This window comes from Anser anser (assembly GCF_964211835.1).
Source record: "Anser anser genome assembly, chromosome: 1".
Taxonomy (NCBI): Eukaryota; Metazoa; Chordata; class Aves; order Anseriformes; family Anatidae; genus Anser; species Anser anser.
The window spans coordinates 40737745-40760036 of NC_139720.1; the positions used below are offsets into that span (position 1 = coordinate 40737745).

General features: G+C 39.4%; 1 long non-coding RNA gene across 1 annotated transcript; it reads left to right on the plus strand.

Annotated features, from left to right (window-relative positions):
- The first annotated feature begins 15742 nt into the window (after nt 1-15742).
- LOC310886075 lies at nt 15743-22045 on the plus strand. Its single transcript, XR_014575162.1, has 3 exons — nt 15743-15787; nt 16267-16584; nt 16913-22045. It is a non-coding gene; the product is annotated as an uncharacterized lncRNA (long non-coding RNA).
- The last annotated feature ends 247 nt before the right edge of the window (nt 22046-22292 follow it).

Consider the following 22292-nt stretch of genomic DNA (forward strand, 5'->3'; position numbering starts at 1 on the left):
GGATTATAAATCTCATAAAAGTGTTATTCACCTGCTGACAGGTAGCCTGGTCAGGATTTGCTATATTGCATTAGGATATTATTAATTCAGGAATTAGTGCTACAGAGATCTCACAGGCTGGAAACTCACAATATTTTCAAGTAGTTTCCAGAAAAAAAAAATCTCCTATTTTAAAATATATATAAGGGAAAGATTAAAAATTAACTATAAAGTAGACATAAAAGTATTGGGGAAAAAAAAAAAGATGAAAGATAAATTGCTGTTAATCCTGATAATGTATATTTTCACATCAGTTGCCTTTTCAGGGCAAAGAAACCTAAGATCCGTGTAGAGACAGATTTGTTCACAGCTTCAGACGGACAATTTTACCCAATCTAGGAAGTAAAATACTGACAATTAAATGAGGATTTGTCAATAGGCAAGAAAGTGGGAGAAGTAAAGTAGCAAAAAAGGTAAAGGGGGGTCAGAATTTTTTATGAAGACTACATCTTATGAAGTTCTGCTAAAAAAGCGTGGTTAAATAAAACAAGATTTTGACACAAACTTTCAGTAATGCTAAGCAAGAACAAGACGTTAGTCAATACAATATGCAACTGAAAACAAAACTGAGAAGTGGGTACAAATAATAACACAAGATTAGTCAAAAACAAACAACGAAAAAAAACGTATCTCATCTTCAAAGAAGCCTGATCTTGTGGAGAAGGGACAGATTTCTGAAAGACAGCATGACCGCTGTACCTACCTGATCTGTTCACAGTCAAAAGAAAATTGAATCCATGTGAGCACAATGATCTTCTCTACAAATGAAATCATTAATTAACATCCAAAGATTGCAAAGTTCTAAGGATATGCTGACATCTTTTTCTGAATTTATCATTGGAGTCAATGAGAAGAGCCATAGTCTTCTGAACAAATAGATAAGTGAATAGGCTAAAGGAACAGGGAATTAAAAAAAAAAAAAAAAAAAAAAGTCACACCATGTTCTGAATGCCTGTCAAAAACAGGCATTCTTCCAGGGCACGTTAACTTGTCTGGTGGAATGGATATTTTTGATTGACAGATCTGAAATAAAAAGGCTGAAGTGTTGTTGATACTTTTTGCAGTAAAACAGCTGTATTAAATTATGTGTTTCCCACTTTTTGTCAACAAGTTGGCAGGGTGTATGCAAAGTGTCAGCTCTGGAATGACAGGCACCACTTAAAACAGCAGTTGGAAGTGCCTAACATGAATGCTTGTTTTGTGTATAGGTACCTCTGACAAGGGAAAATATAACCAGTTGTGAAGAGAATCAGTGCGTAATGTGTGTCAGAGTGATGCTTCAGCCTTATAATATTCAATTTCCCTGTACAGATACTAATTGGCAAGGGGACATATCCACAGTCTGAGTCTCCTGCATTTAAAACAGCAGAAATCCCATTCCCGTAGTACTTTCAGGCGCATGCTCCATTCCCTGTCTCCTGTGTGGTTAATGACGGAAACAGCACACATACTATATGTTTGCTGCAGCACTTCACAATAACTCTGTTGGTCCTGGCCCAAAAAAAGAAAGGAAAAGCCATGCCAGAAGCATTAAAGAGCCACCAAAAATTTGGTTTAAAAGTTTGTTGACTTTAGTTTGATTTACTTCTGAAGCAAATTGTTGAGCTGGATCTCATGCAATTCCTGCATATCCTCTTCAGAGAGCTTTGTCCATTTTACTCTACCCTAATACATGAAAAACTGATTTCTTCTCCCTAGAGTACCCAGTTACAACTTTACCTGACTTAATGAATATGAGGCTTTGAAAACTATTTTCTCAGAGACCATTTGCAACACCCCATTATTAAGATGCAATCCCACACATTAAATACGCGCTTTGCACCTATCAGCTACCAGTGCATAGCTTCTGCAAGACGTTGCAGTTTTCAGAACCACATAAAAGAAAGGCAGAGCAAGGGTTTTTGCTCATCTTCAGTGAGAAAGGGATGAGGGAGCTTTCAAGCAACACAGCCCTGTCAGTTTGGTGAATGTTGTCCTGGTAGAAAGTGGAATAGGGACAGCTGAATAGAGAGCACGAAGGACAAATGCTGTTTTTGCCATGTAACCATAGTGACTACAGAGAAGGTGACAGCTGTGACACCAGCACAGAAGGTTATTGCATCTGTCTCCAAACAGAAAACCTGTTCCACCACCAAAGGCAAGGAGGAGTCAGAGAACGGGTTGGCCTGAGATAATAGGTCTGCCAGTCAGAATATTTTAGTCAGAGTTTTTTCCTGGGTGAGTAGCATTCACACCCACAATGAAATGTTTTTAGTATGTGTCAGTATTGACAGCCTTTCATTTAGGATGAAAATGCTGCAATATAGAAAAGCCCACTTTAAACATTTTGGAAAAACAATATTGAAAAGCTGCTTTGAAAGAAAAATTAATATCATTATACTTTCATGAAAAGGTGAAATTTGAAATGAAATATTTTGTCTCTCCAAATCAAAACCAAACAATCCAGATAATTTAATACAGTTTTTAGAATCACAGTTGTTATTCAGAACAAGCGGAACATTGAAAAAAATTAGAATTTTGAAGGGAAAATACATTCCCGATTCAATTATTCAGCTTACAAGTTCTATGCAAATCTGACAGACACTTGGTTTTGTGCATATATTAGCATAAGTTTGCACATATTCTGCACGTATATCTGGAAATATTTTGGTATTGCTAATGCCATTTCACCTTCTGATAGACTATTTTGATCTTCCCTCCTGAATTATCTGTGAAAGAAAGAAAATTCTCAAAAGAAAAAAGAATATTCTCAAAATAAAAGAAAGGAAATCTGGAGTCATTATCTGAATCTTCTCGTTAGCTGTATGTCCCGTGTATTAGATACCACATTTGGAATTTTGCTGCACTTTCCAAAGCAACTGTGTACACCTGGGGTCTCTTTTCAGTTCCTAGAAAAGGCACATGCAGTTGATGTACAACAACAAAGTGTAAATTGTGCCTACGGTGCACTAGCTGTGGATAACCACCAAACACCTACCCAGCTGCTCCCTCACTCCCCCTTTCTATGATATGGGGGAGAAAATAGGAAGAACGAGAGCAAGAAAGCTTGTTGGTAAATAAACACAGGTTGATTGCTACTGTCACTGGTAGAACAGACTCAACTTGGGGAAAATTAATTTATTTCCAATTAAATAAAAATGCAATTACTATTTGGTTGGTGGGAAACAAAATGAGAAACATTAAAACAGCACCTTTCCTCCCCACTTTTTCAGACTCAGCTTCAATGCTTCTCTCCAGCCTCCTCTCCCCCACCACACATGGTGCAGGACAGGGGCAGTTTGGGTCAGCACACTGCAGTTTCTCTCTGCCACTCTTTCTTCCTCATGCTTTTCCTCAGCTCCAGCACAGGTCCTCCATGACTCTACAGGGAACATCCACTCCAGGCCCAGGAGTAGCACCTTCTAAACTTCCTTCTCTGACCATGTTGTTCCCTCTGCTGTTTTTCTCTCTTTTTGTTCCTCCCCCTCCACTCTCTGTGGCATTTTCTGCTCTTCTTGCCACCCTGCAGCACCCAGCTGCCAAAGCCTGGACACTTGCACCCACTACAGTGCCTCATTTCAAAAAATGAGTAATCTGAGATATGAAGAAACTACAGAGGTCATACTTTTTGTTCAGTCTTGGTTGAGAAGAGTCCCTTCTCTCCCTCTTTCCAGAAGAGAACCTGAAAAAAAGTGGTTTGGGCCTCCAAATGAGGAAATTATCTCATTTCAGCTGCAGAATTATCTCATTTGTAGCCATCAAAAGCTCAGGCATGAAATAGAAGCTAATAGTCTGGCCTGCTCTACAGCTGATGAAGGAGAGTCAGGCAAGTTAAAGGGCAATTCAACCTACCAACTTTAAACCCTCATCTTTAAATTGAAGGCATCAGTCTCCAGAAGTGTGAACCATTTCTCTTGTCTGTAGAGGAGATCTTGGTGACTGACAAACATCTTTTCTTCAGACATCTCATCCTTAATAATCTTCAAGACCACATGCTGAAATTAATGTGCAGCTCTTTTTCTATATCAGTCCTTGTAGTTGTTCCTGAATGCTATTCTTTACAGAAGAGGCTGACAAGCAAAGAAGGAAGAAAAGTATTTAATATGAAAAAAAATATAAAATAAAATAAAATAAAATAAAATAAAATAAAATAAAATAAAAAATAATAAAATAGAAAAGGGAAGCCAGCTAAATAGCCTGTAATTTGCAGGCTATGGACTCACACAGCAAGCCATACTGCCCTCCTGCAAGTCCCTGTCACCAGTCAAGAAATATAGATGACAACAGCCATTCTTCTCCTTCAATACTGAGGTTTTGTACAAAACCCCAGCCTGGAGAACCTAAATAATTTACAGATTTTAGCTCTGTGTTTCCTTAATGACTAGTCTTTATGTGTAAAAGTTAAATTTATTTGGCAGCCTAGATTTTAGATATTCTGTCATCCTTTTGCAGTCAGTTGAATGTGTTTGACTGATGTTGGAGTGATACATAATCCCTAAATAAAAACACTGACATGTATCAGTGACAACAAGAACACCTGAAAGACCTTTTGCAAGGGATGCACTATTTAAAAAGACATAGAATCTATCACCAAGGTTCTTTCTCCCCCTATATACATATTCTACTGTCATATTTAATAACCTAAAACTTTGACGAGGGAGGGCATTAAATACTCTAAAGCTTTCTTGTCAGTGAACATTAAGGTCCTCTGTTGTGTTAGCCCAATACCTGATGACACAGCTTTCACAGTTTCAGAGTAAAGCACTGAGCTGCCCCAATTTCAATTACAGCTGATAATGATAAATGGCAATGTACTTCTTTCCAAATACTCCATTCTTTCTGAAGAGATAAATTCACAAAGCTTGTCATCCCAACTGCTGCTCAGTGAACGTTCATTCTTTTCTGTATTTCAAGAGAAGTTCATATGAATTGGCTTTCACGGTGTTTACTTACACTATATTTTGAGAAATTTATTTTTTTGTAATGTTCCTGTTATTTTCATCAGCTTTAATTTTATATTTTGTAACTTCAATCTCTTACAATTTGCTAGAGCTATAATTTAAACCACTGAAATTGTATTGAGTTTCTCTATGCTTAAATATTCTCTCAGCTGTAATATACCAGCAGTGTTTTCCCTATTGCTCTATAAATAGTTCTCCCACTATACCTCTGAGGTAATCAGACACGTTTAAGCTGCAGTAAGCTTTGCCCAACGAGCAGCTCCAGCTACTATAGTTTTGATGTTTCTTCTGTGCTGTTATCCTAATCAAACCCAAACAAGAATACTAATCAGAGTGTTTTTTTTTTTTTTTTTTTTAATGTAAACCAGTTCAGCAGGTGTGTAATTTCTCTCCTGTAATTTATTCTCTGCACTCTCCTGTGTTTGTCACTGGCTGCCTGGTCTGGTGAAATTAGTGTTCCCTCCTAGGTATCTGCTTTTGAAAAAACAACAAAAAACAAACAAACAAAAAACCCTTAGGCCTTACACCCTTTACAAATACCTTTTATTCAACAGCAAAATAATGTATCATTTCTCAAAATCTTGGCTTATGCTCTTGTTTTTTTTTTTTGTTGTTGTTGTTTGTTTGTTTGTTTGTTTCCATATTACACAATAATGTTCCCTGAAGAGATTTTCCAGGGTGATTCCTGTGCCTTAGTGCTCTGTGCCCACTGGTGAGCACTAAGACTGTACAAATCAAGGGTGGAAACTTAGTGACTGCTTTCTTTCTGTCTGACTCTGTGTCTACAGATAACCAGCAGGATGGCACAAATGAAGGGTGGAAGCCTAATGACTTTTTTATTTTATTTATTTTATTTATTTTATTTTATTTTATTTTATTTTATTTTATTTTATTTTATTTTATTTTATTCTGCTTGATAATGTTGCTTCTTGATTTACTCCATGGTTTCAGTGAGATGCACAATCTCTTTTTATTTCTTATTACACAGCATTTCTGTAGGCTGGTAAACAGCTGTTGGATATTTTCTATGCCAAAGAAGATCATAGCAGTGTTGGGGAGAGTGTAATTCTTACAAAATAAAGGAGACATTATGTAAATAAAAGACTTTTGAAGCCTTCAGGCTGTAAGGTGCTATCCAAATAAGACAGTATCGCCCACAGCCTCATGTGCTGCTTAAAAAAAATCAGGGTTAAGTCAGTTTTGATGTGCATTTCAATTAGGGTTAATAATTCCACAGTCTATGACTCATGCAAAAGCATTTGTTTGGGGGTGAGACAAGACTCACATGAATCTAGCCTCCAAGAGAGACATGTTTGGAGGGAATGTTTTGCGCATGAATCTGATGGTTGAACAAAAAGACAGAAATACTCTGTGTGTTTGAACAACTCACTGAAGCAGCAAGAGCTGATTTTAAACTGTTCCTCCAAAATACAAATAGAGTAAGGTGATAAAAACTATAGCTCAGGAGCTTATATAAAAACTACATTCAGGATTACAGGTAGGGCAGGGACAGATGACATTATAGTGGGGGCCTGCTACAGGCCACCTGATCAGGAAGACCAAGCAGATGAGGTCTGTAGACAGATAGAAGCAGCCTCGTGTTCACAAGCCCTGGTCCTCATGGTGGATTTCAACCACCCTGCAATCTGTTGGAGGGCCAACACAGCAGGGCATAGGCAATCCAGGAGGTTCCTGGAATGCATTGAAGAAAACTTCCTTCTCCAGGTGATAGAGGAGCCTATGAGGAGAGGTGCTGTGCTGGAACTCTTTCTGACAAACAGGGAGAGACTTATGGGGAATGTGAAGCTCAAGGGCAGCCTTGGCTGCAGTGACCATGAAATGGTGCAATTTTGGATCCAGAGGGGAGGAAAGAAGGAGCACAGCAAGCTGCCTACCCTGGACTTTGTGAGAGCAGACTTTGTCCTCTTCAGGGATCTGCTTGGTAGAGTACCATGGGACAAAGCCCCGGAGGGAAGAGGGGCTCAAGAAATCTGGTTAATATTCAAGGATCACCTCCTCCAAGCTCAGGAGCGATGCATCCCAACAAAGAGAAAGTCAGGAAAAACACCAGGAGGCCTGCATGGATGAACAAGAAGCTCCTGGCCAAATTCAAATGGGAAAAGGAGGTCTACAGAGAGTGGAAGCAAAGATGGATAGCCTGGGAGGAATACAGAGAAATTGCTTGAACAGCCAGGGATTAGGTTAGGAAAGCTAAAGCCCTATTAGAATTAAATTTGCCCAGAGGCATCAAGGGCAACAAGAAAGGCTTCTATAAGTACATCAGTGATAAAAGGAAGACTGTGGAGATTGTGGGCCATCTCCAGAAGGAAATGGGAGACCTAGTCACTTGAGATATGGAGAAGGCTAGTTTGCAGATGACACCAAGCTAAGTGCGTGTGTCGATCTGCTCGAGGGCAGGAAGGCTCTGCAGGAGGATCTGGATAGGCTGGAGCGATGGGCTGAGGTCAACTGTATGAAATTCAACAAGGCCAAGTGCCGGGTCCTGCACCTGGGGCGCAACAACCCCAAGCAGAGCTACAGGCTGGGAGATGAGTGGCTGGAAAGCTGCCTGGCCGAGAAGGACCTGGGAGTATTGGTTGATAGTCGGCTGAATATGAGCCAGCAGTGTGCTCAGGTGGCCAAGAAGGCCAACAGCATCCTGGCCTGTATAAGAAGCAGTGTGGCCAGCAGGTCTAGGGAAGTGATTGTGCCCCTGTACTCGGCTCTGGTGAGGCCGCACCTTGAGTACTGTGTTCAGTTTCGGGCCCCTCGCTACAGGAAGGACATGGACGTGCTCGAGCGAGTCCAGAGAAGGGCGACCAAGCTGGTGAGGGGTCTGGAGAACAAGTCTTACGAGGAGCGGCTGAGGGAGCTGGGCTTGTTCAGCCTGGAGAAGAGGAGGCTCAGGGGCGACCTTATCGCTCTCTACAGTTACCTTAAAGGAGGCTGTAGAGAGGTGGGGGTTGGTCTGTTCTCCTACGTGCCTAGTGACAGGACGAGCGGGAATGGGCGAAAGTTGCGACAGGGGAGTTTTAGGTTGGATGTTAGGAAGTACTTCTTTACCGAAAGGGTTATTAAGCATTGGAACGGGCTGCCCAGGGAGGTGGTGGAGTCACCATCCCTGGAGGTCTTTAAAAGACGTTTAGATGTAGAGCTTAGTGATATGGTTTAGTGGAGTACTTAGTGTTAGGTCGAAGGTTGGACTCGATGATCTTGAGGTCTCTTCCAACCTAGAAATCTGTGATACTGTGATACTGTGAAGGCTGAGGTAGCCCATGACTTTTTTTTAACCTCAGTCTTCACCAGCAAGAGCTCTAGCCGTATAGCCTAAGCCCCAGAAGACAAAGGAAGCCTACTGTTTTGTAGCATAGTGATTAAAGATGACACATAAGAATTCTAGAGACAGATTCTGGCAACCTAGGTCAGGTGGTTAAATGTATTTCAAGATGTGGGCCTTGATACCACTTGTTAGGTACCAATAACACACACTGTTTTACACATTCAAGTGTACCAAAGAAACCCCATACTCTGAAGGACTAGGAAAAGGAGACGTAGTCAGGATGAGGTTCTGACTGCTGAGTATCAGCTTGCAACAAAAGTCTTTCGTCCTTTCATTTTCTGACTAATACAAAGAGGTTGTTATGATGATGCAGGACTTAAATATACCTATTTTATAAATAAATGTCCATGGCACCAGTAGTCTTCAAAAGTGGTTGATATTTCTTCAAAGGAATCAAAAGTAAAATAGCATTCATTTCTATAAGTTACACAGAGTACAACTGCAAGGTATAGCAAAATGGAAAGTGGGTAACTGAAAGAGCACAGGAGTTGCACAAAAGGAGGAGATTAATGTTAAAGTAGTCATGAGCTAGAAGCAAAGGCAAATCTGTGCTCACCCTGAGTTCAGTGCTGCTCCCAGATAAAGAACTCATGAGGAAGTCCCACTCAAAAGAAAAAGACTCTAGCAATTAATCAGCAGTCATAGATTTTGTTATTGATGTTGTTTTGATGGAAATGTATTGGACAGAGACTTGAAATGGCTCTCCATGATCCTCTTCCCTTCTGTCATAGACAACTGCTTGGCTTTGATTCAAAGAGGACACTCTTACTGAAAGCAGGCAGTAGTGGGGCTGTTAGCATTTTCCCCTAGAAGAATATGATCTAGCCAAGTCTTTTTGCTAAGAAAGTATTGGATTTGTGAAAAATGTGCTGCTCTCCACCCAGCTGGAAAACAGCTTTGCAGAAAAGAACTTGGGGATTCTCCAGTGTCCCTGACATCAAACATTCTGTGATTCTATGAAAATGTAAGACAAAAAGAATTCAAAAATTGATTAAATTGATTGCATTGTTTTATTAAAAAAAAAAAAAAAAAGTGTTTTCTTTCCAGCATTAGTACCTGCATCTTGATCTTTATGTTCCATACGTAATCTCCACAGGATTCAGCACAGAATATCTGCCTCCTCCCTCCACCTGCACACATCTTCTGTTGCAAAAGCATAACACAACAGTTAAATAACCCTTGAACAGTAAAGAACTGTCAGTTAAATAGCTTCATCCAAAACCCATCTACTTCCTAACATCTCCACTGCATTTTGGGGGAGAATTAAAAATACTGTTTTCCTTAAAAATTTATACCAAGAAATAGGATTTTCAGACTCAAGAGCCACCAGATAGCCATGGAAGCACATAGAAAGCTAAAGAAGGCAAGTGTGATCAACTGGAGGAGTCATTAGTTTTGGTTAGGGTTTGATTATGGAGCAGTTGTGAAATGCAAAGGGGAAGTGGGCTCCTCGTCAAATTAGGGCAGCAGTTTTAGCATACCAGTCAGGGCTATGGCACACTGGCTCTCTGGTGCTGCTTTCTCAGCTCAAGGTCCCAAAGAAAAAAAGCATACCTAAGTTTCCAGGTTGCTTGTAGAAGCACAGATGCATCAAAAGAAACTTTTAATCTGTTCTGATGTTTGCTCCTCCTGGGAGAAGAAAGTACCTCATTCAGAGTTAGAAAATATGGCTGGAACCAAGCAGCTTCACTCTGCAGTTCTCCAAAACAATTACTAGTGCAGCTTGTTAGACAGCGACCTTAATTTCCAGGAGAAGGAACAACAGAGTAGAAGATTCACGCTGTGCTGTATTGATCTGCCTTGCAAATTCTAATTTTCTTTCTCATCACTTCATTTACATTGCCCATGTCTGCTGGTGCCTTCATTCATTAATGCTCCATTATAGCCCTGTCCATCTGTAAGGAAAACTGGTTATACAGACTGGACCGAATTCACTCACTGAAGACAGAAAAAAAGTCATAAATCCTTCATAAAAGGCTTCTTCCCATACTTTTAATTCTATCATAGCACTGAAAATAATTAATGCATGCATGCTGAGGGATTTTTTATTATTATTATTGGGGGAGGGGGGGTGGATCTTAGTAAGTGTCCTGGTTCCAGTTAGGACAGAGTTAATTTTTCCTCATAGTAGCTGGTAGGGTGCTATGTTTTGGATTAGGATGAGAAGAGCGCTGATAACATGCTGATGTTTTAATTGTTGCAGAGCAGTGTTTACACCAGGCCAAGGACTTTTCGGCTTCTCGCTCTGTCCTGCCAGCGAGCAGGCTGGGGGTGCAGCAGGAGCTGGGAGGGGACAGACCCAGGACAGCTGACCCAAACTGGCCAAAGGGGTATTCCATACCATATGGCGTCATGCTAAACAATATATAGGGGTGGCTGGCCGGGGTGGGGGGCCGGCTGCTCGGGGATAGGCTGGGCATCGGTCAGTGGGTGGTGAGCAATTGCATTGTGCATCACTTGTTTTCTTACACATTATTATTATTAATACTATTATCATTATCACTATTATTATTATTATTGTTATTATTATATTCCTGTCTTAATAAACTGTCTTTATCTCAACTCACAGGCTTCACTTTCCCGTTTCTCTCCCCTATCCCAGAGAGGGAGGGGGGAGGGTGACCGAACGGCTGTGTGGTGTTTAGCTGCCAGCCGGGTTAAACCACAACAGTAAGGAACTTGCAATTCAAATGGATTCATAAGTGTTTAGAAATTTACACAAATCACACACAAATTTAGCTACCTCTCTCTTGGCATTCTAGCTTGGGTTTGTAAACTGACATGAATAACTTGCTTCAAATAATTCAGCAATATCCAATTGCCTCACTCCTTTTCCATCTAAGTACCAAAGCTACAGATTTTTATATCATTAGCTCCATCTAGACATTCCTTCATTATTATTATTGTTATTGTTATTGTTATTATTACATTACATTTTACCTACTTACAACCACTAAAAATTAACCAACCAAAAATTTTTGGCCATAGAATTTTAATTAGTAATACCAACTCTTTCATATCAAGTATTATCAAATTTATGGATTATTTTATTTTATTCTAAAAGCTTGGTTAAGTGGCAAGTTCATTTAATAACATTTCAAATCAAAGCATTTTATTTCAGTAAAAAATAACTACATTCAAAACATCATATCTAACACTATGTAGATACAGCAATTAAACACCATTACTTCATTAAATCAAAATTATTTTATTCCATTCTCCATCAAAAGGAAAGATTTTCCCCTTTAACTCTAGGGTGCTTTCATCTGGTATAGGTAAAATAAATAAATAAATAAAATAAAATAAAGTCAGTTCATATCTCGCTAAGTTACTGCGAGAGGCAATGTAATGCTCAGTATAGTCTGCCTGTAAAGGGGCAATGTAATTTTGTGTGAGATTCTCTTTCTGAAGAAGAAGAATAATTCTCATAACGTTCAAAATATCAAAAAGTACATGCCCAACCTAATTTAACTATAGAATTCCCTATTGCCACTGGCCAGCTTGTTGAACAGCAGAGCAAACTATGTTGATGTTCAGGTTGCATTGCCTTTTGCCATGAGAAAGGTTTTACTTTTGAAAGCATTTATCCTCGGCATAGTTACAGTCTGACAGCTCTGATAAACCTGATATTGTATAACCTTCCACTGTTTAAATCTTCTGTTGTATTTGAATCAACAGCATGGAATTTGGTAGGTGTTCTTTAGTTAGAAGATGCTGGAAAAAAGAGTCAAGGGACAGGCCTTCATGGAGATTCTCCAGCCCATACCACAGCACCTCTCCCAGCACCAGACCAGACTTGAATTTGTGGGGTGGCTGGACATAAATATGCCCCATTACATATGCAGAGTATTCTTGCTTTTAATGGGGCAAAACAAACTCAAATCAGGAAAAAAATCTAAAAATTTCCTAGTAATTTTATAGTTTGTCAGCACACATCCTGTGGATTTCTTATCCCGCTCTGCATACAGTTTGGGAAGTTCCAAGAATTTCAGTAGACAGCTCCAGAATTCAAACCAAGGGCAAGGGTCTTTGGGGACCTTATAAAGCTCTGGATTCAAAAGCTGGATGTAGGAGTAGGATGACAATTTCAAGCCTGCTTGCTACCTTCTCCTCCCACATCAGCTGTACTGAATAATCAGTAAATTCTCTGCTAATAGAACATTTTTTCTCCATCGTTTAACCATATTTGCAGGTAGCAGGAATCAGTAGCCTCCTGGAAGGAAGCCAGCTGGTCCAGGGAATTCCAGTTAATTAACTGAATGAAGAAAAACCACTACGGATTATCGGACACGGTAGATTTTGGAGCAGAGATTAGTCATGGAACAAAATACATTTACGTGTTTTCTTTAAAGACTCTTTCTGATTTGGACTTTGCCTTTCTACTTGACATTAAAATCCACTCTGCATAAAGGCTTCTACATAGGTCACATTTTAATTACAGCAACACATTTGATACCCATTGAGGAAACCATATAACCATTGTGTTTTACTGGCTGACATATGACGTTATATTCCACAGAACAATCAATCCAGTACAGGAACAGGGCACAATGACAAAACATCAAAGGTCTGACACATCTTCTCATGCAGATAGCAATGGGGGCCTTACACTGCACTGCAGTACGTGATTTATTAGTTAAAGAAATGTTGCATCTGCTGCAGATCATCTTTATTACCCTTTGGTTTCTCAAAATGATGTCCTGCAGAGATTGAAAAATCAACCACTCAAATATCAACTTTATTAATATTATGTTTTTATTAATGATATTATATTGAAAAAGAACTCCACATACTTTTCAAGTCATTTTGATTATCTTTTATAGAGGAATAGAACTTTCACAAGACTTGACAGCTGTGAAAAGCAATAAAATAAAAGGACATTTCTCAATATATTACCTTCAATTTTGCTGTTAAAAGAAAAATTCAAATTTAAGAACTCTTGAGCCATCAGGCATAAAGATGTTACTTGTTTAGTAATTTTCTGAAGAAAGTTTCCTTTCTGTTTTGGAAACACAGGCTTTTACACATTACTACCAAACTTCAGCAGAAATCCAGTCATTTCCTTACACTGTCTTGCTTTTCTGCCTGCACAGACTTTGTTTCTCTTAATTATCTCAGCCTTTTTTTTTGATTTTATTTGTTTTGAAGCAATTGCCCTTTCATCTTCAAGACTGTTATCCTCGACATGTGTCTCTGGGAAAACCCATCTACTCACATCAAAATCAACAGAAATTTTGCCACACTTCCATGTCATTTTGAGCTTTTTTTGTTGTTGTTTTATTCTGCATTTTTTGTCTCACATTACTTTCTTTTCTCTACCCATGGCTCCTTTACTCTGTCATTAAGTCTTCTGAACAGCTTGTCATTGCTTAGTAAATGCTATATTGGTGCACTTTATTTTTGACATTACTGAGTCTCTAGGTTTTCTTTTCCCATTGTATTGTAAATAATTGTGAATCCATAGAGTTCACTTTCTGAGATGAAAAAAATACCTCCCTTTCACATCCTAGGGTTCATCTGTCAGGAAGAGACCAGAAAATATAGTGTGCTCAAGAGAAAAAAAAAACAGAAAACAAACAAAAAAAAAACCTGTGTGATCTGATTAAGTTGTTCATTCCTCAGTTATACTGATGTTCCAGGGTTGAAAATAAGCACTTGCATTTGGAAGTCTACATTTAGAAGCCTGAGCCTACAGCCTCAAGCTTTACTTTAATTAAATAAGGGCTGCTCTTGTCATTTGTTTCCACACTGGAAAGTATTTTATTCCTCAAAAAATGCAGGAAAAAGTATTAATATGTTCCATTCTGCAAGGGTAGCTTGCAGCAAATTTTCATTCATTGGTTAACACAAGTGCTGTCATTTGCTGGGGAATGAACATTTCCAGCTTTTCATACAAATATGCCAAGAGTGAAAAGAAAATAGTTGGAAAAATAAAGTGTCATAACAAAGAATGATGATGGATGGCCTGAAGAGATCAAAATATATGGACTAACATTCAAAGTAGTTGCAATTAGCTGAACTTAATTGCTGCATTTGAGCACCAGCCATCAGCCTTGTGTTAATAATATTGGTTTTCAGCCACCATCAGGAAGGGCATTTTAGCTTATTATTTTCATCTAATAGATAAATTGTGCAGAATAACCCTTTACATTTTTTTAAGGTATTAAAATATGTAGCAGCATTAAAATAATGTATGCATTAGCCTATTATATGCCATCCTTTCCTCTGTTTGAATACTGATAAACTTGGAGCACTATAGGAATTTCAGGTGTTTCAGAATTATAGGAAAAAACAAACAAACAAACAAAAAAAAACAAACTTTGTTCATCAGTTTCATCAGTTGGTATATAACCCAGGAGGAAAAAAAAAAAGAAAAAAAAAAGAAAAAAAAAGAAAAAAAAAGTCATGGTTTTGGCTTGGATAGAGTTAATTTTCTGCATAGAGGCTTGTATGATGTTGTGTTTTGGATTTTTTGATGAAAATAGTGGATAACAAACACACTGATGTTTTAGTTATTGCAGAGGAGCACTTGCACAGAGCCAAGGACTTTTTAATCTTCTCCTGCTGCCCTGCCAGCAAAGAGGCTGGAGGTGCACCAGGAGCTGGGAGGGGACTGAACCAGGACAGCTGCCCCAGGCTGGCCAAAGGGATGTCCCATACCGTGTGGTGTCGTGCTCAGCAATAAAGCTGGGATAAAGAAGGAGGAAAGGGGGAACGTTCAGAGTGATGGTTTTTGTATTCCCAAGAAAATGTTTTGTGTGCTGAGCCCTGCTTTCCTGGAAGTGGCTGAGCACCTGCCTGCTGATGGGAAGTAGTGAATAAATTCCTTGTTTGGCTTTGCTTCTGCGCATGGCTTTTGCTTTACCTAGTAAACTGTCTTTATCTCAACCCATGAACTCTCACACTTTTACCTTTCTGATTCTCTCCTGCATCCCAGTTGGGGAGAGTGAGTGAGTAGCTGTGTGGTATGTAGCTGTCTGCCAGGGCTAAACAACAACAAAAAATCATACTTAAATACTTTGAGTTAGCCCTGCATATAAAACCTGCATGCCTAGTTTGTTACTGCAGTCCCAAGATCTACTCTATCAAGATGCCTTTGTACCTGATGACAAGCTTCTCTTGTGTCCTGGTTCCAGTTAGGACAGAGTTAATTTTCCTCATACTAGCTGGTAGGGTGCTATGTTTTGGATTAGGATGAGAAGAGCGCTGATAACATGCTGATGTTTTAATTGTTGCAGAGCAGTGTTTACACCAGGCCAAGGACTTTTCGGCTTCTCGCTCTGTCCTGCCAGCGAGCAGGCTGGGGGTGCAGCAGGAGCTGGGAGGGGACAGACCCAGGACAGCTGACCCAAACTGGCCAAAGGGGTATTCCATACCATCTGACGTCATGCTAAACAATATATAGGGGTGGCTGGCCAGGGTGGGGGGCCGGCTGCTCAGGGATAGGCTGGGCATCGGTCAGCGGGTGGTGAGCAATTGCATTGTGCATCACTTGTTTCTTACACACTATTATTATTATTAATACTATTATCATTATCACTATTATTATTATTGTTATTATTATATTCCTGTCTTAATAAGCTGTCTTTATCTCAACTCACCGGCTTCACTTTCCCGTTTCTCTCCCCCATCCCAGAGAGGGAGGGGGGAGGGTGAGCGAACGGCTGTGTGGTGTTTAGCTGCCAGCCGGGTTAAACCACAACATCTTGTAAGGTTGTACTGGCAGTATGGAAGTGCTTTAAATTAAAAAGGAGTAAAAAAGGGATTTGTATTTATAAGAAAGACACTTTGATTATGAACACAGGAAAGACAGTAACATAAATATCATGAGGAAGCACTTAATGAATATGCATGCTGGAGCTAAAATAAAACAGTGTCTGTGATGCCTTTTGGAGCTGGTCCTCTAGAGACTACTGCTGTGGTTGTTGTTTGTCTTGTTTCTTACAGAAAAGGCATATAAGAATCCTCTTTTGCTCTTAGAAATCATCTTGATGATAGCAGTGAAGACTGCTAACTTGTAGGGCACTCTGCTTGGACACTTTGCTTCCAGAAGAGAGAAAAAAGATGGAAGATGAATCCTAGGACAACGAAACTCTTGCATTTTGAACAGCTACACAGCATGAGACAAACTCCTCAAATCATTTTTAGAGAAAGAGAGATTTACCTAGAAATGCTCTTCCACAGTATCAAGATCCTAGATCTCCTTGAAGAAGAAAAGTGAAATTTCAACAAAGCATCTTGGAACCATCTTCAATATAAGAACAGGTAAACATCAGTTAGATTTTTGCAGACTACTCTGTAACTTAATGAACTTTAGGAAAAATACATACATCCTTGCTGAGTTTTTCTGAATAACATATAAAAGATGTGAAAGGACGCTATGTGTCAAAAATACAAACTTAAAATACTACCTTGTAAGAAAATGCACTTTGATTCACAATATAAACATGTCACCAGTTCCTACTTTTAACCTAAACATACAGAGCATCTCATCATTGAGTTATAATATCCCACTTTAACATTTGGGGTGTTTTCTGGTACTGCCTGCTTCTGAAATCACTTGGGTAACCACAGTCTCCATTTTGTCTTCCAGAGTTCATGGTTGCAAAGAAAACCAGGAAAATCCTTGAATGCTAAACAGGAAGAGGAAAAAAAATAGAAATGAATGCATTTATTATTTTAAGTCATCATTTTTAAGACAACCTTAAAATGGTTAGGATTCTGATGTATGGTTTCTGAATATCCCTCTGAGTTAACTCTGGGGCTTAAACAAACATTCACATGACAATAGGCAATGATGATTTAAGATGTTATTGCTCCTCTCTTTCATCTGTTTTATTCCAGCAAGACAGTAGACGGTAGAAGAGATATATGACTCCTCCTTAGCAAAGTCAAACACCTCAGAGGACAGCTCAGGCCACTAGACTTTGCAAATAAATGATTGACAAGAGCTCACATAGCGACAGACTGGCTAGCAGAGCAATATGCTGCAGGGTGCAAGTGTCAGAAAGCACCTCTTTCCTTTGCTGTGTTGGTGTGGTTGTAAATTCAGGGACAAGCATGAAAGCATGCACAGAAATCAAAGCACGGTATCAGAATTTGTGTGAGGTTTGTTTATCCTGGCACTGACCTACTCATCATTAGCTGCTTAAGGGTATATCAAACACTATTCAGAACACATCTGAGAACATTGTAGTTGTATATGCTCCTCCAGCTAGTGAGATTCCTGTTTAACACTATGTACTGTACCATCATAGCTACATGGCAGTAGACAAGTCTGAATCTCTGAATGCACATAAGAGAAGCAGTGGAAATTTTAACATCTCAACCTGCACTGAGCGGTTTCACTGTCCCCAGCTGCAGTTCGGTGATGGACAACAAGTGCTGTTTCTGCTACCACAGAGGTATATTCTTCATCTCGTTCCAAGCAATCACTGACTGAGTGATCTGGAAAAGTTTATTAGAAAGCATTTAATTCCTCCTTCATGATTTATATTGCCATTTTCAGTCAGCTTTGTAAGGTTGATTTCCCATTGCAGCAGGACAGATAGATTGACATACATGATAGGATCCAACAATTGCATACAGCGAGCATAGGAAGCTCTTTGCCAATATCAGCATGTCTTCAGTGTCACTGCCATAAGCTTTCAGTGACTTACTCTGTTTTAGAGTCTTTCCCATGAATGTAATGAACTGCAATGATGGTTAATAAAGTTGGACTCCTAACTGTGACCATTTAAAGTCAGACATCTGGTCTAAGGTAGGCACCTGTGCTCTCTACATTCAATAAAATTAACTTTGAAAGCAAGTCATCCCATTTAGCTTGTCTTAGGGGTGGCACTAGTTGCCCACAGAAGGTGTGTATCTCTCTCCATTGCCTCCAAGAAAAGTCTTGGTAAGTGGCTTAGACAATTACACTTTCTTTCTCCTTCTTCTAGTATTATTTAATTCACAAAGGTAGATTGGTTTATTTGCTTGTTTTCAAATATTCAAGCTCAGTGGCTTGCTTTGCTTTGTTTTAAGTCACATTTATGGTGTTTTTTACTTCAGAAACACACAGTCAAATGTTGCTGGAATTGAATATAATGATGTCCTTCAATAATGGGAAACACTTTCTCTAATAGACAGCAATGAAATGTAACTTAAGTAGCTGCTGAAAATATAGGGACTGAAAAATGACTGTAATTAGCTGAACAACTTCATTGCTGTGTGAACACTATTACCTATGTACTATTATTGTGATCTCAGATTAAGGCTAAATAAAACTCTTGAATGAGGAAACAGGTGAAAAAACTGCTTGACTGGAACAATCAGCTTAACAGAGGAGCTGAAAAGAAATACAAAAATAGGGTTAGAAAGTTCAGAATAAGAACTGCCAGCTGTCTCATATTTTGTCATAAAGAACAGTTCTGTGAAGCAAAACTGCTGTTGAGTTTCAAGAGCCACAACTCAGCCACCAGAAACCTGCCCAAGTCTGACACAGGTTTAAAATTCAGAGGCATCGTTGCACAGCATGGATTGAAATTTGGTAAACTAGAAGCAATCTGTCATATTCCTTCTCGTTATGGATGTTTCTGCTGGGACTTCATAAGCATGATGAATGTTTGATTAGTAATGAAGTGAAAGATTTACTCTGTAGCCACTCTAACTTAGGCTTGACATACTACAATCTCAAACCCAATTTATTTTCTGTAGATTGCAAGTATGAGCTATACAAGAAGCTATCCCAACTCAGTCCTCACCTTCTCTTCGTAAATGTTTTCTTTTACCCCAGGAAACTTAGAACTTCCTCTCATAGATGAATTGCTGCATTATGACCAAAAAGTGTTTAGCGAAGTTAGCAAAAAAGGTCAGCAGCTGAATAACAGGCTGACATCAGTGTTTTGGGCTACATTAAGGGAGTTGTAAGTACAGAAGTACAAGTGAAGATCTTCAACTGTGCCTTTTGGCGTTGAGGCTATGAGAAGGGCGCCTTGCAGTCCCTAGGTTGAGAGCTGGCCAGGATGACTGGCCAGCACAGTGACCATTGCAGTGACTATGGCTCTGCTTGCCCACATCTCATGGTGCTCCATCCTACAAACCTTAGCCCAGACAGGCTGTGGCCTGGATTCTCTTCACATCAAAACAGCTCCCAGCTGGGGATAAAGGTACCTAGTCAAATGTTGGGCTCACAAAGGAAGAAAAAGAAGAGAAAATGTGGACAATGAACCAAAATTTAAGAAGAGAATAAAAAAAAAAAAAGAAAAGATGATTAACAAGGAGCAGTATGGATAGCTCTACAGACAGAATAGACAGAGAAGCAAGGCTAGAGAAAGCCTTACTAACATCCATTGGAAGAAGAGGACATATGGACAAAGGATGCAGAGGAAAACAAGCTTTCCATCACCACCAATTGAGAAAAACATCAAAGTTCATCTTCAAATACAGGTTCATTTTCATTTCTGTCCATCTTCAGGTCTTCAAATACCAGAAGTCACAAGAGCTCTCTGGATTGTGGGGCCAAGCAGAGGAAGAAAGGAAGAAAGAAGGAGCCTCGCTTTGCAAGATGGGAAGGAACATGTCTTTGAGAGGCATCTGATAGACAATCTGAAAGATAATTTATCTTGACCTTTACTGGCTTGGGAAGAAGACTTCTAAGTAAATATTACATGATGGGGACTGTACTCTGGCATCCAGTGACCTCTCAAATGTGTAAATGAATTCTTTAAAGCATGCGAGCACTTTTAAAGGGAAGTGTCACCACTGATGGTCACTGATGCCTTCTATCTTTGAAAGGGTTGGCCAGAGTCAGGAACCACTGTGTGGAAGAACATACCATTATATCATTTAACGCTTGACGAAAGAACACCAGAAAAAAAGAAAAAGAAAAAGAAAAAAAAAAAGCATCATGCATAGAAAAACAATTATTTATTGAGTGTCAGAAGTCCAGTGCATTAACCTCTCTTTCAGTGCAACTGGCATTTACAAGGTGCCATTAGAATTATCATGGGAATTTCAGAGTTTGGTGCAAGAGAACAAATTCTACAATTAGTATTTCACTGGCCAAGTAAGCTTGATGGAGGTTAGAGATAGTAAAATAACATCCTGAAATATTAATATAACCATTATAAATCCACGGTCCCTAAATAATGTAACCAAAATGTATATGACTTCATATAGTGTGTGATCTCTTCAGCAACGCTCTCTGATGTGTATTTGGAAACCAATAGTTGCTATTAGCTCCTTTTATTAGACTATTTTTGCCTTTTTTGTTTTATAGTTATGATTCCATCTTGAAAGATATAAACTCAGAAAAGTTCAGCTAATTTGTTTTCAACCAGATGCCGTATTTTTTCTTTTCAAACCTGCAGGCTTGTTGTGACTTACCAATGAAATAGTATGTGATACTCCTTCATAATATAAAATTTTAGCACAGACTGTTTATCATTACAGTCTGTCTTCTGCTTAATGGCACCCAGGTGAGTGAGGACTCCCCATCTAGACACAGAAGAATGAATTTTTTTCCTGTGACTTTGCTTCTCTAAGTTGTCCCAATAGTCTTGCTGTGAAATTAGAAACTATAGATCTAGCAAGAAGCTCAATTTTAAGTCCAACTTCTTCCACTTGTAAAGAAATCCAAAGAACGTTTATTTTACAGTTTCCTAAATCAAATAGCTACAGAAGTTACGCCATTATCTCAGGTACCCCCATGCTGACATCTGGAAGAGAATGAAGCTGAGGACTTCTGGCAGTGCTCCCACAAGGTGGTAGCTCTCTGTTCACCAAATTTTTGCAGTTTTCTTGTAAAATTACGTTTTACCTACTACAAACTGGTATTAACCCTTTCTTTCTTTCATTCTTTCATTCTTTCGTTCTTTCGTTCTTTCCTTCCTTTGTAATGACAAATTCACTCCCTTTCTTATCCTGTCACTTCTAGCAAGATTCAGCTCCAGACACCTAAATGAAGTGTCTGCATATAAGCTGGGCACCTTAGCTCCCAGTACAGACTATGGAGCAAAGACAGTAGAGCCTAGGCCAGAGGACAGCTTTTAAGATGGATTTGACTGCTTCAACTTAGCTTGCTGGTGCCATCAGAGAAGCTCTTGGGTGTCAGCCTCACTTCCAGCAGCTACCACAGGATGCCTGAGGTGTCCGATAGCTCCTGTGGTATATCTGACAGTGCCACGGAGCCCCATTAGCTTTCACATTTGGTAAGTTTATGTGGCTCCTTTCCATTCCCTGCTCCTGGATGCAGATGCTACTACCTGCACCAGTAACTAAGTCTTTGAAATTCTCAGGGGCACAATGGAGACCACACCACCATTTTTGACCATCATGACATGAAGGTTTTGCTCCATGACAGAGTTCTGATAATAGGGCTGAGGCAGAGACAAGAGATGACAATGTTAGTGTTAATAACCCTCCCACCTCCAGTTTGAGTCATTTTCTTCTGGCAAATTCTGCAAAGGTTCAGTACATTGTTTATTTTGTTTATCAGCTAAGTAAATTACTTTTCTTAACATGGAAGGAGTGTTTTCTTCCCTGACTGCCCCCTAAGTATCTACATACCTAAGCACATTCAAGAATCCAGAACTCATATTCAGTCCTGGGTCTCTGACTCTGACTCCTGGTGTTACATCAGAATTACAGCTTTCATTAAAAATAAATAAGTAAATAAATAAATAATGACAAATACACACCCACAAACAACAAAAAAAAGTGTCTTAGTCATGACAGGTTCTAGGCAAGGAATTTGGACATATAATCCCCATGTAATCAGTGCAGAAATCCAAGTTAGCCAAAGACAGGTCAAGCCCCAGCTAGAGAAAGTACCCTAAGGAGAGCAGGAATCATCCTCCTGCTCTCATCCATCCTGATTCTCCTCCTGCACCCAGCTCCAGCATACGGGTAACATTTCAGAAACAAAAAATATTCCTTATAATGGGGAAAACATCCTCCCTGCTCAGCCTTTTCAGCAGTAACTTAGGGAAGGA